At 39.8% G+C, this 12,608-nt stretch overlaps 1 protein-coding gene across 1 annotated transcript in view; it reads right to left on the reverse strand.

The window, feature by feature from the left end:
* The window catches only part of CAMKV (CaM kinase like vesicle associated), a 69,592-nt gene extending 57,258 nt beyond the window's left edge, over positions 1-12,334 (reverse strand). The window contains exon 1 of the mRNA XM_034440960.3: positions 11,984-12,334. The gene's annotated coding sequence lies outside the window, so the exon portion shown is untranslated. The remainder of the gene's footprint in view (positions 1-11,983) is intronic.
* Between the last annotated feature and the right edge of the window lie 274 nt (positions 12,335-12,608).

The following is a 12,608-nucleotide window of genomic DNA, read 5'->3' on the forward strand; positions in this document are numbered from 1 at the left end:
AAGACCAACTTACAAGAAATTCACACTGTCACCGCTGATTTCTTAGCCCCACTGGTCCTGTATCATATGTCTGACTTTCTTTGAAATCCTAGATTGTCCTTCCAACTGTCCCCCTTTCACCGGCAGGGCGGCAACATGATCATAACTGCCAGGTTTTGCTTACTATGTTTTGTTTTGTTTTTAAAAAAAGCCTCTGCCTATGCTTCTAAGGATGAAATATGGTTTTAATAGCCATTGTAATTTTGCTAACATAGACATTTTCCATCAGAAATATGAGAAGCTGCAGTTCATCAATATTACTCCAGGAATGTTGGGCTAAGTCTGCTTGCGACTTGTTGCTGAATTGTCCAGGTATCCTCCAATTGTTGCTCTTGGTACTTCATGTAATTCCTCTGATTGAATTGACTTGCTACAGTATATGAGTTATTTTAGTGAGTCTTCCCCCGCCCCTGTCTCTTAACCATAAAAACAAATAAAAGCTGGTCAGATAAGTGCTCTAATAGTGGTTTAATGGGGTTACTGATATTTATTTCAGTGTCTGCATATGAATAGTTGGATGGAAATGATGGAATAAAACTACAATCTTAACAACGGCTTTCTAATATTAAAAAATATGCTTTGTGTGGGAATGAGATTGGGAAACCTTAATCAGTCCAGTAATGCCTGTGATATAACATTGAGAATTAATGAATGCACTCACTTGAGAAAAGATCATGTTTTTCTCCTGAAACAGAATACTCTCTCTTGAATCCGGGAAAAATTAAATATCTCTGAGAATGGCTAATTTCAAGAGAAAATTAATTGATGATGTGCAAGAAGAGTGAAAGTAATCTTCATTAATTGTCCAAAGTTGCTCATGTGGGAAGATTGCTCATTTTTGATTACAAGGAAAAAGGCAGAAGTATGGATCCAGTCTCTAGATGAACCAAAGAGTTATTTTAGAATTCTCTGTGTTCTTTGAACGGATTCTTCTTGCTGGACTTCTGCCCATATATTGCTGCTTTGCTTTTGAGATCAGTTGAAAATAGCAAGATATGGCTGAACCCCTTCCCCCCCTCCCCCCCTCTCCAAATTAACAACATTGCTATCTAGCAGCAATACAAACACAAAAATGAACTTGGATTTTGGGCAGAATGTAAGAGAATGATAGCAGAAAATATGCTCTTCTATGCATTTGCTAGCTGTCCTTACATTTGGTACTTGTTCTTGCTTCAAATATGGTGTTTAATTACTGTTCTCTTGGGTTTAGCAATGAGAGAACAAGTTGAAAGAAGGCAATAGGAGTGTTAAGAACAATCAGAGCAATATTGGTAGATACAATAACATTCATAAAGAACAATGCCGCCACTGTAGGAAAGGCATATTCAGGTTATTTTGCCCCACAGCACAGGCAAAAATGAACTATTAAATTAGCTGATTCCCTTATTGGTATACTCAGCTCATTCTGGGGTGGGGTGGGGCTGAGTATACCATTGGAATTGGAACTTGCATGGAATATGAAATGTAAGGTTGGCATTTGAGTTATAGATAATTTGTGTGTGCTATGTGGCATTTCTTCTCCCTCGTTCATGGAACATGGGCGTTTCTAGCGCATTTGGGGTTTACATCCTTTTGGAAACATTTGGAGAAAATGGAACTGAAGTTTTGTTTTCTACCTTATTTGTTTATTGCAGCTACTTTGTTTAGCCAGACTTCTTGTCAGTGTGTTGATGAACAATCATAGCAAAAGAAAGGGCTATAGTCTCTATAAGATTGGCCACTGTGGTCATAGCACATGAAGAGAGAAGGTTACAAAGGGGGAAGAAGAGAGGAAGGGGGGAAGGGAAGGGGAAGTAGGAAAGAGAAGGAGAGGAAGAACAAAGAAAGTAGGAGGAGAGAGAGGAAGGAAGAGAAGGGGAGGAGAAGAAGAAAAGTTGTAGCAAAATAAAGAAGGGTAAATGGTAAAAGAGCAGCCCCGAATAAGCAAAAATTGAAAGTTAAAAGATAAGATGAATGGAAAATGGTGGATAATGACTGTACATGTGAATATGTATATGAGAAATAAAAATAAAATCTTTTTTGAAAAAAAAAGCATAAACTGCACATGGATATGATAACTTCATTGAAGTAATTAAGGTTTACAGTAATTTTAATCTGGCCAGTAACCAGAGGTCTCAATTGCTTTCTTCAATATGATTTTTAATGTAGTTGATAGCACTTAGGTACGATACAGCACCGTAGATCGCATCACGCAATCTCTGAATACAAACCCAGGAATATATCGGTATATATTGCTGCAAATAAGCAAAGATGTCAGGAAAAGTTCAACAAATATGAGGTTTAGATCTAGTTTCGAATTTTCCACTTTGCTGTAAGATTTTATCTCAATAGGTGAGAATTTATGAAATGTTAGTAACTATTCAAAATGAACATTTGTCTTCCTCATTTCCTTTAAGAAATCCATGGTGGCAATTATAATTATGGTAGAATCTTGATTTAATAGATTATTTGGGAGTTAAGGGCTCTCCGTTAAATCCAAATATGGTACAAAAGACTATACTGGTGCAAAGGATTTAAAAACATCAATTGCATAATTATGCAAATGACATAAATTACATTAATTGTCTGGACTGCTTCAGAAACAACAGAAGTGCAGTCTCAAAACAATTCTATTTGTTGCATCTGAAGTTTGATTAATGGATTAACATTCTCTCTGTTTTCAGCCTGGTCTCTTAATCATTACGCCAATTGGCTCTGAATCAAAATGAAGTATTGTGTGAATTACAGTGAATTATTTTTGTCCTGAGTACCAGGTATTTAACAGGATCTTCTCCCAAGGAAGGAAAAAAATTACAAGAGCAAATGAAAAATCCTATATAATGTTTATCTGTCCCAAGCTGTCCACCTAGCTTATCAACTCCAACTTCCATTTCAAGCAAATCCAGCCGTGGAGATTTCTCTTACCCAATAAAAATATATACCGAATGCACTTCTACATATGCACACACTTATAGTGTGCATGCATGTACAATCAGAAACCACACAAAAAGGGGTGAGACCCAGACAATTACACACCCATAGATATTACTAATAAGATAGCCTATTTATAAAATTAATTGAGCCCCATCTGCTTCTGATTTCTCCCACACTTCCTTACACAGAAGTTTATAATTATGTACAATTTCCCCTCTCTCTTTTAGCAGCAAAGGAAAAGAACAAAAACAGGATGGAGTTGAAAAACGGAGAAAGAAGTAGCAACATTGGTGGAATGGGGAGGGGAAGAAAAAGAAAGGAGGGGATAAAACTGGGCAGAGGTGAGGTAAAGAGAAAAGGTGTAATGGAATGTGGGGATGACTTTGGGGAAAGCAGAGGGAGAGAGGCTGCCTAGGAATCAATCAGACGAGAGTCAGAAGCTCCAATGGCTTAATGGTCCTTTCTCTGACCATTCTGCCTATCTTGTCTGGCTGTTTCCTAGGCAGCATCCCTCTCCCTCCCCTCACTCTCATTTCCCTCATCTATATATTACAAGGTAACTGGACTGGAAAGAAACTGGGAAGCCATGTTCAGGTGTCACAAAAAGGATTAAGTTCTCTGGGCAACCAACTTCTTGGAAGCAATGGTATCTTTAAAGGCATTCAGAGCTTTTTGCAGGGATATCTATAGCAATTTGCAATGCCCTCCATCTGCTTATTTTCAATGGGATTTCTATTCTTAATGATGGTAACACGGCTGTACAGTAATAATTGGGGGGCAAACAACAACTTGTTTTTCTGTTGGGTAAAGATATCAGGAAAGACAAATCTGATTTTGTGTTAACAAATTAATAGGGTTGTCCTCACTAGAATTTTGAAACAAAATATGCCTTTCATTCACTGCATACCATTTTGAAATCTTTCAGGTTGTATATGTCACGGGCAAGTTCATGAACCTTGCTTTGTAGCTAATGAACAACTCATGAAGATCCTTCAGCAGCTTCTGGATGAAATGCAAAGATTTATAACATTACAGTATTTGCAATTACATCATACTGTGGTAAAAAGATTCTAGAATTTTATTAAGCTTCCGCTGAACTGGTTGGTATAAATAGTCCTAAATAAAATATATTTGGCTGTTTATTAGAAATGTCATTCTCATTGTAGAAAAAAAAATCTGATCAATAAAATGATTACTATTTAATAGTAAACCCCAAATCTGTGTTACCCTGCCTCAGAGTAAGATTGGCTCTGAATAGGAACTTTGCTACAGCGTAAGTCCAGTTATTAAATTGTTTTTTTTAATTGTACAGTAAAAACAATACTTTCCTAAAGATGGATGTGCGAACATGGAAGAGCAAAGTGAAACTAAAGCAAGATAAGTGACAACTGAAGTAAGAATGGTCAGAATTGGAGTCAATGTGTAGAAAAAGCAAATGCTATACAATAATGAGATACAGCTTCATAATCAATAGATGAGACTATTAAACAAGACTTTCTTTGTTGCCTGGCTCAGTCAATACAGCCCATCTCTTAAACTTCACCCCAAATTGTTATGAGAGGAACAGACACGGCATGTTTTCCTAAAAAGCTGAAATGCTGGCATCTATTTGAACAAAATGCACCCATCTAACAATTGTAGGAGGTGAGCTATGCTAGTCTATGGCAGCAGAAAAAAAAAATCAGAAAAAGTCTGGTAACAATGAGAATTCCAGCACTGTTCCCAAGCAACCAAATTTTCTGGTCCATCACTGATAGAGGCAGGAAAAAAATCTTTCAAAATAGGATAGTTCCAGAGAAGCATTATTCTAGCTATGTTCTCTACTCTCTTTTGCCAATCTGGTGCCTTTTAGAGGTTTGAGGATTTTAACCGCAGAAACTACAGCATATGTATGCTTTATCTAGTCACTTTCCTACTTAGTCAAAGCAAGAACTTACAAAACCTGTTTGCTGCCAGAAGAGACATTAATACTGCTTGCTACTTCAGATCATTTCCAAAAGCCTGAAAGCAATTATTTTTAAAATCTCTAGCATGAATCTGTTTCTAAGCTGCAGCGCAAGAAGAATATCTCTGGATGCATTAAGAACGTGCAGTATTTTTCTTGGGCCCTGGGGAAAAATACCCCAGCACTGTATAAAAATAAAACAACTTTGTAAAGTGGAATTAAAAATGTGGACTTTTAACTTGATAAGAGAGGAAGCAGCATGTTCTATTACTTCTGCAGTAGGAAATTCCTGGATTTACAAAGTCCGCTTTAAAATCAGTGGATCTTAAACTATGTTGCATGCATTGCCCCAAGCTTGAAGGTGTTCCATGCATTGGTCTCTATATCCATCAGAAGGGGTTTTTTTCATGCTGGTTTTGGATCCATTTAATTTCTCTAGCAAAACAAATGCCTCTAGCTATAAATGATGAAATGTTGGCAGATCACTTCTCATATGTCATATTGTCAGAAAAATTATGACTTCTTGATGGAAAAATTCCCAGGGAGTATGAGTTTATAGGTGAAAAGCAATGAAATGTTTTCTATTTTTTTTCTTCAATGTATTTTTGTGAAAGCAAATTTTCAGCATTCTTAACCAAATGCAAGTATCAATATAGACTTGAACTAAGCATATGAGTTTTTTTTAAAAAAAAATCATTTTGGACTGATGAAAAATGCAGTCATAAGCAACCTCATACATTACTTTAAGATATATAATGAATGTAGTATGCAAAGGAAAATAACCAGTATCATTAAAATGTGTTTTATTTAATATTCTTTTTTTAAAAGAAACAGCTACTGTAAAGTTCTTTCTCATTTTAATAATTGTTTGCTGTTCCATGGTTTTCAAAAGTTAAAAAAAAACCTCCTTTAATCTAAGATGGCTTTAGTTAATATGCAACAACATCAACCATCTACCTGTGCACAGTTCAACGACCGACAATTATAGATGCACAAAGTTTTAATTCACGCCACATTTTTAATTTAATTTGCAATCTGTGAATATACAAATTAGAACAGTGTTACTATTGGACAGTGTACTTTTCTGATTGTTTCTACAATGTTCTCACCTTTAAAAAGTAATTATACTAAAAAATGAACACAAACACACACATGCTATATATATATATGTATACAGTATATATATATATATATATATATATATATATATATATATATATACACAATATATATATATATACAGTATATATATGTTTTCTCAGGTTTTCGCAGGTGTTTGTATGTAGGTCTTTGGTTATTCGGGTCTTCTCCCACGTAAAATTGGAAGTGTCTTGGCGACGTTTCGACGAAGTCTCATTCGTCATCTTCAGGCTGGTGTTCTCGGCTTCATGCTTCACGAAGCATGAAGCCGAGAACACCAGCCTGAAGATGACGAATGAGACTTCGTCGAAACGTCGCCAAGACACTTCCAATTTTACGTGGGAGAAGACCCGAATAACCAAAGACATACACAGTATATATATATATATATATATATATATATATATATATATAATGCTTTTCTGTCGAAGCACCTAGTCTACCCCAATATGGGAGAGAGCATATTGCTTCCCTTTTGCCTTTCAGCTCCAATCCAAGAGCTCTTAAGCAGTCGCATTCATGACAAACCATTTTATACCAAATGGTTATATATATATATATATATATATGAGTGGGAGGGAGGGAGGGTGTTCAGATTAAATGTTAATATTTATCTGGATTCCCCCCCCCCCCCGAGATTGAAAACATGAGACAACTGGGGCGAAAAAATCAAATCTGACATTGATTGGAAATAGACAAGATGTGGAGAAAATGAAATTTACTGAAAAGCTCCAGGTTATGAATATAAAAGAATGGGTAGTTGAACAAAATTGAGGCAGATCTGATGAAATCATTTGTTTGTTCTCGTGAAATGTTATGTGGCAATTATTGCAAATTGATAAAAAAATCTTATCTAGCTTTAAAAGATCAGTGATGAATCCAAGTCTGGACCCCAAAGTTACTGCTAAGTCTTCAGCATCAAGTTCTTTGGCTTCATTAGTTGAGATGACTCAGTCTGAGGATACCATATGTAATTTCACTAACAGAATGTTACAGTTCAATGAATGGACTTCTGTTTCCAGAATTTTCCAGCAGTCTTGACTGGGGAATTCTAAGTATTGAAGTCCATGCACTTTAAAGTTGCCACAGTTGAGACTCATTGAGTAGAGTAGCAACTTAGTGTTAGACTAAGAGTAGTGGTTAAGACTAGAGACAGATTCAAGTCCACTTTCAGCCATAGAAACTCCACTGGGAGACGTTAGGATCATTTATGGTCTCTCACATCCCAATCTAGCACACAAGGATATGGCAGGGAAGAGTGAAAGGAGTAAAGAGACCCACCTGAAACTGCTAGAGAAATAATAAAACATTCTACTATAATATCCATTCTGCTATAATAGTTTTTGTTCTATAAAAACAATACATCTTTCTACTCTGCTTCAAGGAGCTTGTCTAGAAAGTGTGTGGAAATTCTGAGAGATTACATTATTTCTTTTACCATATGCAATTAATTATAATTTTCCATGCATCTTGGAAGGGACTTTGTGGAATTTTAGTTCTGGCAAACCAAAGTTGTTCATTGAAAGAGTCCAAAGGAAAACACCGATCTTTACCGAGTTTTATGTATGCATTTGTGCATTAAATGATGTGACTTTGTTTAAAAAGAGCCACCCCTAACATACTGTACTGAATTCATGACAAGTCTTCATTTATTTTATTTTTATTTGCCTCATTTGTTTTTCATGGGCAATTTGCATCTATTCTTTATTTAACCCACAGTAGAATATAGATGGTCTTTTCTTTCAGGATGAAAGAGGGAAGAAACTGTTCAAAGGGACAGCTGGTTCTTGTATCAGCTTTCCATCATTGCAAACCTACTGAAGGAGCATCTATTGCATATAGTGGGTGTATGGTGGGGAAGCCTTTGGGGTGAGTTCTAATTGTGGAGCAATATCCACATACTCTGGGAGGAGATGTTTACAGTATCAGATTAGTATTTGGAGATTGTAGGCCTAATATCACTTTATCTGGAAGAAAAGCCCTACTGGCTTTTAATTATACATAAACATATGACCTCTTAAACAGTTGTTTTATGTTTCTGAAAAGCATAGCTTACATTATTGTTTGACTGTCTGGGGGCCTCTAAGCTCAGCACTTAATAGGCAATTCATTACATTTCTTAAATTGCACTCTCATACGGAAAGAAGATAGGATTCTCACTGCAAACATGTGAAACTGACATAGATTGGAAATCCACTCCATTCATACGCTAGGATGATAAAGCAAGGAAATCAATAAAAAGGTCATGGAGCTGAGCATAAGAGAATTAATACATATTAAGGAGATGAGTGTTAATATTTTATTTATATAGTACACGATCTGTTACAGTAGTAAGTTGGGCTGGTAATCATATGGGTTAGAGTCTCTAGGGAAGAAAAAACCCAATATTTCATCAGCCCCTGACCCTACAAATGGAACACAGTCTCCCCAGGTATCATAATGGAGTCTAGATATGTGGAATTGTCAACCCATGGGAACCTGAGGCAGGATAGGTCACATGCTATATGATCAGATCAATCAACTACAGTTGGAATGGGCAAAATTTTGATTACATTTACATTTTGTGACAGTCAAGAGCCCACAGGAAACACAGGTAAAAATTAAATCATTAGAATTGGTGAGACTGAACATTTTGGGTCCTTTCCCAGGATTTATGGTAGACTATAATGAGTGAAATGGATGCATAAGGCTTTGTGGGGTCTCCTTACAACTTTGTTTTTTCCAACCTTATCTTAGTAAGCAAAAACAACCACAACTTTCAACTAGAAAAAGAATTTGACAGGGATGTAATGCCCTCAAAAGTTTGTTGAAGGCTATATGATGGTCAATGAATACCTTACTCTTGAATTAAAATTTGAAGAGGCATATATATTTTCACCGTGAGATTAAATTGTAATAAATGGACTTCCAATTAAGGGCACATTTATTTATACAGGCATACCTTGTTATTATTGTGCTTCATTTTACTGTGCTTCACAGATGACTGCAATTTGTTTACAAGACCCTCCACTAGCAAAAAAATTATAAGTCATTGAAGGCTCAGATGATGATTGGCATTTTTAGTAATAAAATATTTTTTAATGAAGGCATGTACATTGATTTTTAAAGATAATGATATTGCACACTTAATAGACTACAGGGTAAACATAACTCTGATATGCACCACAAATTAAAATAAAAATGTGTGTGGTTTGCAATATTCGCTTTATTGCAACGGCCGTGAACTGAACCCGCAATATCTCCGACGTATGCCTGTATTTTAAAAAGAGAATATTTTGATTCTAGAGCACCACAAAATCAGGAATGAAAAAAAAAGGTCTTTTCAATTGTGTCTGGCTAATTCTTTTTTGATATTTTTATGTTTTGATAATTTATAAATACATGTTTACAGTATGTTTAACTTCTTAATCCAATATTAACACTGCAGATAACGATGCCCCGTCCTTTTTAAAATATATGGTTCACAGCTCTTTTTATTAGAACAGCATTTGTCACTGTCAGTTTTGAGGAGACAGAGACCACATGGTTGAGCCCAAAGAGAATTCTTGTACATCTGTTTACAATATGGCTTGATTTTGTATCCAAAGCTGGGAACGATGGAATTTGTACTCCATCATTTAGCAGGCCAAAGGTTGCTGGACAGATTGGAAGATTCGGACTCCTCTGGATTCCCCCCCCCATTTAAGTCAATAGGCACTAATATTTCATGACTTGAGAACAGTCAGGAATTTGCTATTTGAAATCATCTGGTTTCCATATGGAAGGGAATGATTTTGGAATTTGATTTCATATTCTGCTCCTTTTTTCACATACCATTAATCTATATGCTTTCCTTCCAATATCTCATGGCATTAAATAAGCACTGAAGCATATACATGGAATGAAGAATACGATTCCGACATACGCCGATGTATACTGAAAAAAAAATACTGTCCACAGGCAAGCCTCTATGAACACTTTTTTGCCCACTGGTTAGTGCAAATCTGTCACTTAATTCATCTGCATAGGCAAGCAGTGGTTTGAGATTTGTTTTAAAACTGTGAACACTTGCTGTAGATTTGCCACCACATTTATGATGATCAAATAGGTAGATGATCCCAATGATGTCAATCAAAGGCATTTTTACATTTTTTTTTTATTTTTAGGTCACTGCTTTTGTCCCTGTGTCAAGACGGTTGTCAGAAAAGCCCTGTGTAAGGACCTCCTTCACCCAGCGAAGGTACGATGCAGCCCTATGCAGATGTGACCAGATCTATCGGGATCAGATGGAATTGAGATCTTTATCTCTCGTTCTCAGCAACCGTCCCTTCTTAGTTCACCAGATGATTTAAGCTTCCGGACATGTACGCACTTATTAACCCTCCTCTTCTGCTGTTAACTTCCCATGTTAAAGCAACCCTGCGGGCCCACTTTAGCCACTGCAGCCAAGTTGATGACACTCGGCTCCATTCGCGGGTGTCTCGGGGATCGGGATTAGGGAGGGGGAGAAAGCGCAGGTCGAGACCCACATCCAGACGACTGTCCAGCCCAGGCTAAGTTTAGATTCTCTCCCCCCCACTCCCCGCTATATAAGATCCAACTGCGATAGAGCTCTGAACCCCTCATCCCAGGCTTCAAACTTTGATTCGGATCAGGTCTTCTCTTCCCCATCCCCCACCCCCAATTAAGACGGAATCTTTAGTTGTGACATTCCTTGTTGTCATGGAAATGAGCGCGAGAGTGCGAGTTGAAAGGAAATCAAAATAGCAGGTGCTTCGACGGAAAGGGGGAGGCGAGAGAGAGCGGATGGTGGTGAGAAGTCACACTTGCTAATGCCAGTGGGGGGGGGGGTGGGGGTGGGCACCGACTCCGGTCGATCCGTGAGTGGATCGTCCCATCCTCAGCAGCCAGCCTTCCCTCACCTCCCCCTGGACGCTGCTCCGGTTCAGCAAGGGCCTTTTCGCCCCGCTCCTTAGGGAAGATGCGTGCGCTCTGACTCCGCGGGAATCGACGGCGGAGATGGCGAACGGGACGGTGTAAGTGTGAGAGTAGATCCCCGCCCCGCAAGGGGTACAGCGCGATACCGTGGGAGCAGGAGACCGACTCGCAACTCAGCTGCCCCAACCCCTTTCTTCCTACAGCGGAGAGGGGCGCCTCGATCCGAGGCTCTCCGGAAGAGGAGGAAGAGGAGGAGGAGGAGATGAGGAGGCTCCAGACCCCTCTCCTCTTTCCCCTTCCCTCCCATCCAGCAGCACCCGAGCAAAGAGGGGGTGCCGTGGCGCTGCGGACTATAGAAGGGGCTCACTCCCCTCTTCCCCAATTGCTGCGCGCAACGTCGGGTGCGCGCGCCTAGCAGGAGAGCTGCCGGGTTCTGCAAACGCCGTTTTGGCCGCAGATCAACTTTCGCGAGGTCCGATCCGGGACCGGTTTTTCTTAAAATCCCGGCCACCACCATCCAATTAGCCTTTAGGAGCCCCGGTGGTCGCCCCGTCAGAACCCCGCGCCCGATTGCCCGTTCCGTTTACCAGCGCACGGTGGACCCCCTTAGTAGTAGCGGCAGAAGCGCATAGGAGAGGGGGGGGATAATAAATAAAAAGCGGGAGGGAGGGACTTCTGTTTTTAGATTTCTCTTCACAGGGTTGAGCTCAAGAGTTACTTTCCCAAAGTAAAGGTTCGGGGCAATCTTAGCCCGGGCGGAGAGAATGACAAACGCACGCCGCCATACATCACACATGGAACGGCCGCGGCGAAGCCCCGTGCCTCCCCATCTTCGCCAAAAGAGGCTGCTCTCCAAAGCGCACCGCGCGTCAGGCAGCAACCCGACGCTCCGAGGAAGAATTCCTTCCCGGCCCGGGCTCAAGGCAGACGCGCCGGTCAGCAGCCGCGCTCAATCGCCGAAAAGCTCCAGCCCCGCTCCTCGCTCCCAGCTCCAGACTGCACCAAGCAAGCGCTGCCCCGGGGACTTACTTGCAAATCTGCTCCGGCCGACGGTGGGATCCGAGGGATGGAAACGTCCGGGTTTTTTTTTTTTTTCTTTCTTACGCGCTCCCTCCCGGTTCTTTCCTCCGGTCCTTTGGAGCCCTCTGCTCCGGTTCTGGAGCCTTCCTGGTGATGGAATCAAAACTCCACCAGAGCCCGCTTGGCTATTCCCCGGGCCAGGGGCACTGCGGGGTTGCAAAGGAGGAGGGGTTGCGCCCCAGTCCGCCGTAGGATCCCGTCGACTGAGGAGGGAACCGAGAGCGCTCGGTGCTCCGCGGCTCCTCGCAAGTTGAGCATCTCAGTTGAGTTCCAAGTAGGAAAGTTACGAAAGACGAAACTGACAAAATCCCGCCCAGGAAAGGCGGGGCCAGCGTCCAACAATGCCACCCGGAAACTTTTAAGCCCCGCCTACCGCCTTTTTCAAGATTGTTGATGGTCCTGTGCATAATTATCTTTTTTTTTGTTTTTTTGGTTTAGGAATAAAAGATATTTCTTCCCGATAATAAGCCATTTTCAGTAATGGAAGCTGGAACGATGCAAATCTTTTCAGTTTAGGAGTTGTAAAACGGGACTGGAGACGTTGTTTATAATATTATAAATTTCATGGCATTTA

Source organism: Pantherophis guttatus, chromosome 2 (assembly GCF_059756535.1).
Source record: "Pantherophis guttatus breed Tessera chromosome 2, ASM5975653v1, whole genome shotgun sequence".
Classification (NCBI taxonomy): domain Eukaryota; kingdom Metazoa; phylum Chordata; class Lepidosauria; order Squamata; family Colubridae; genus Pantherophis; species Pantherophis guttatus.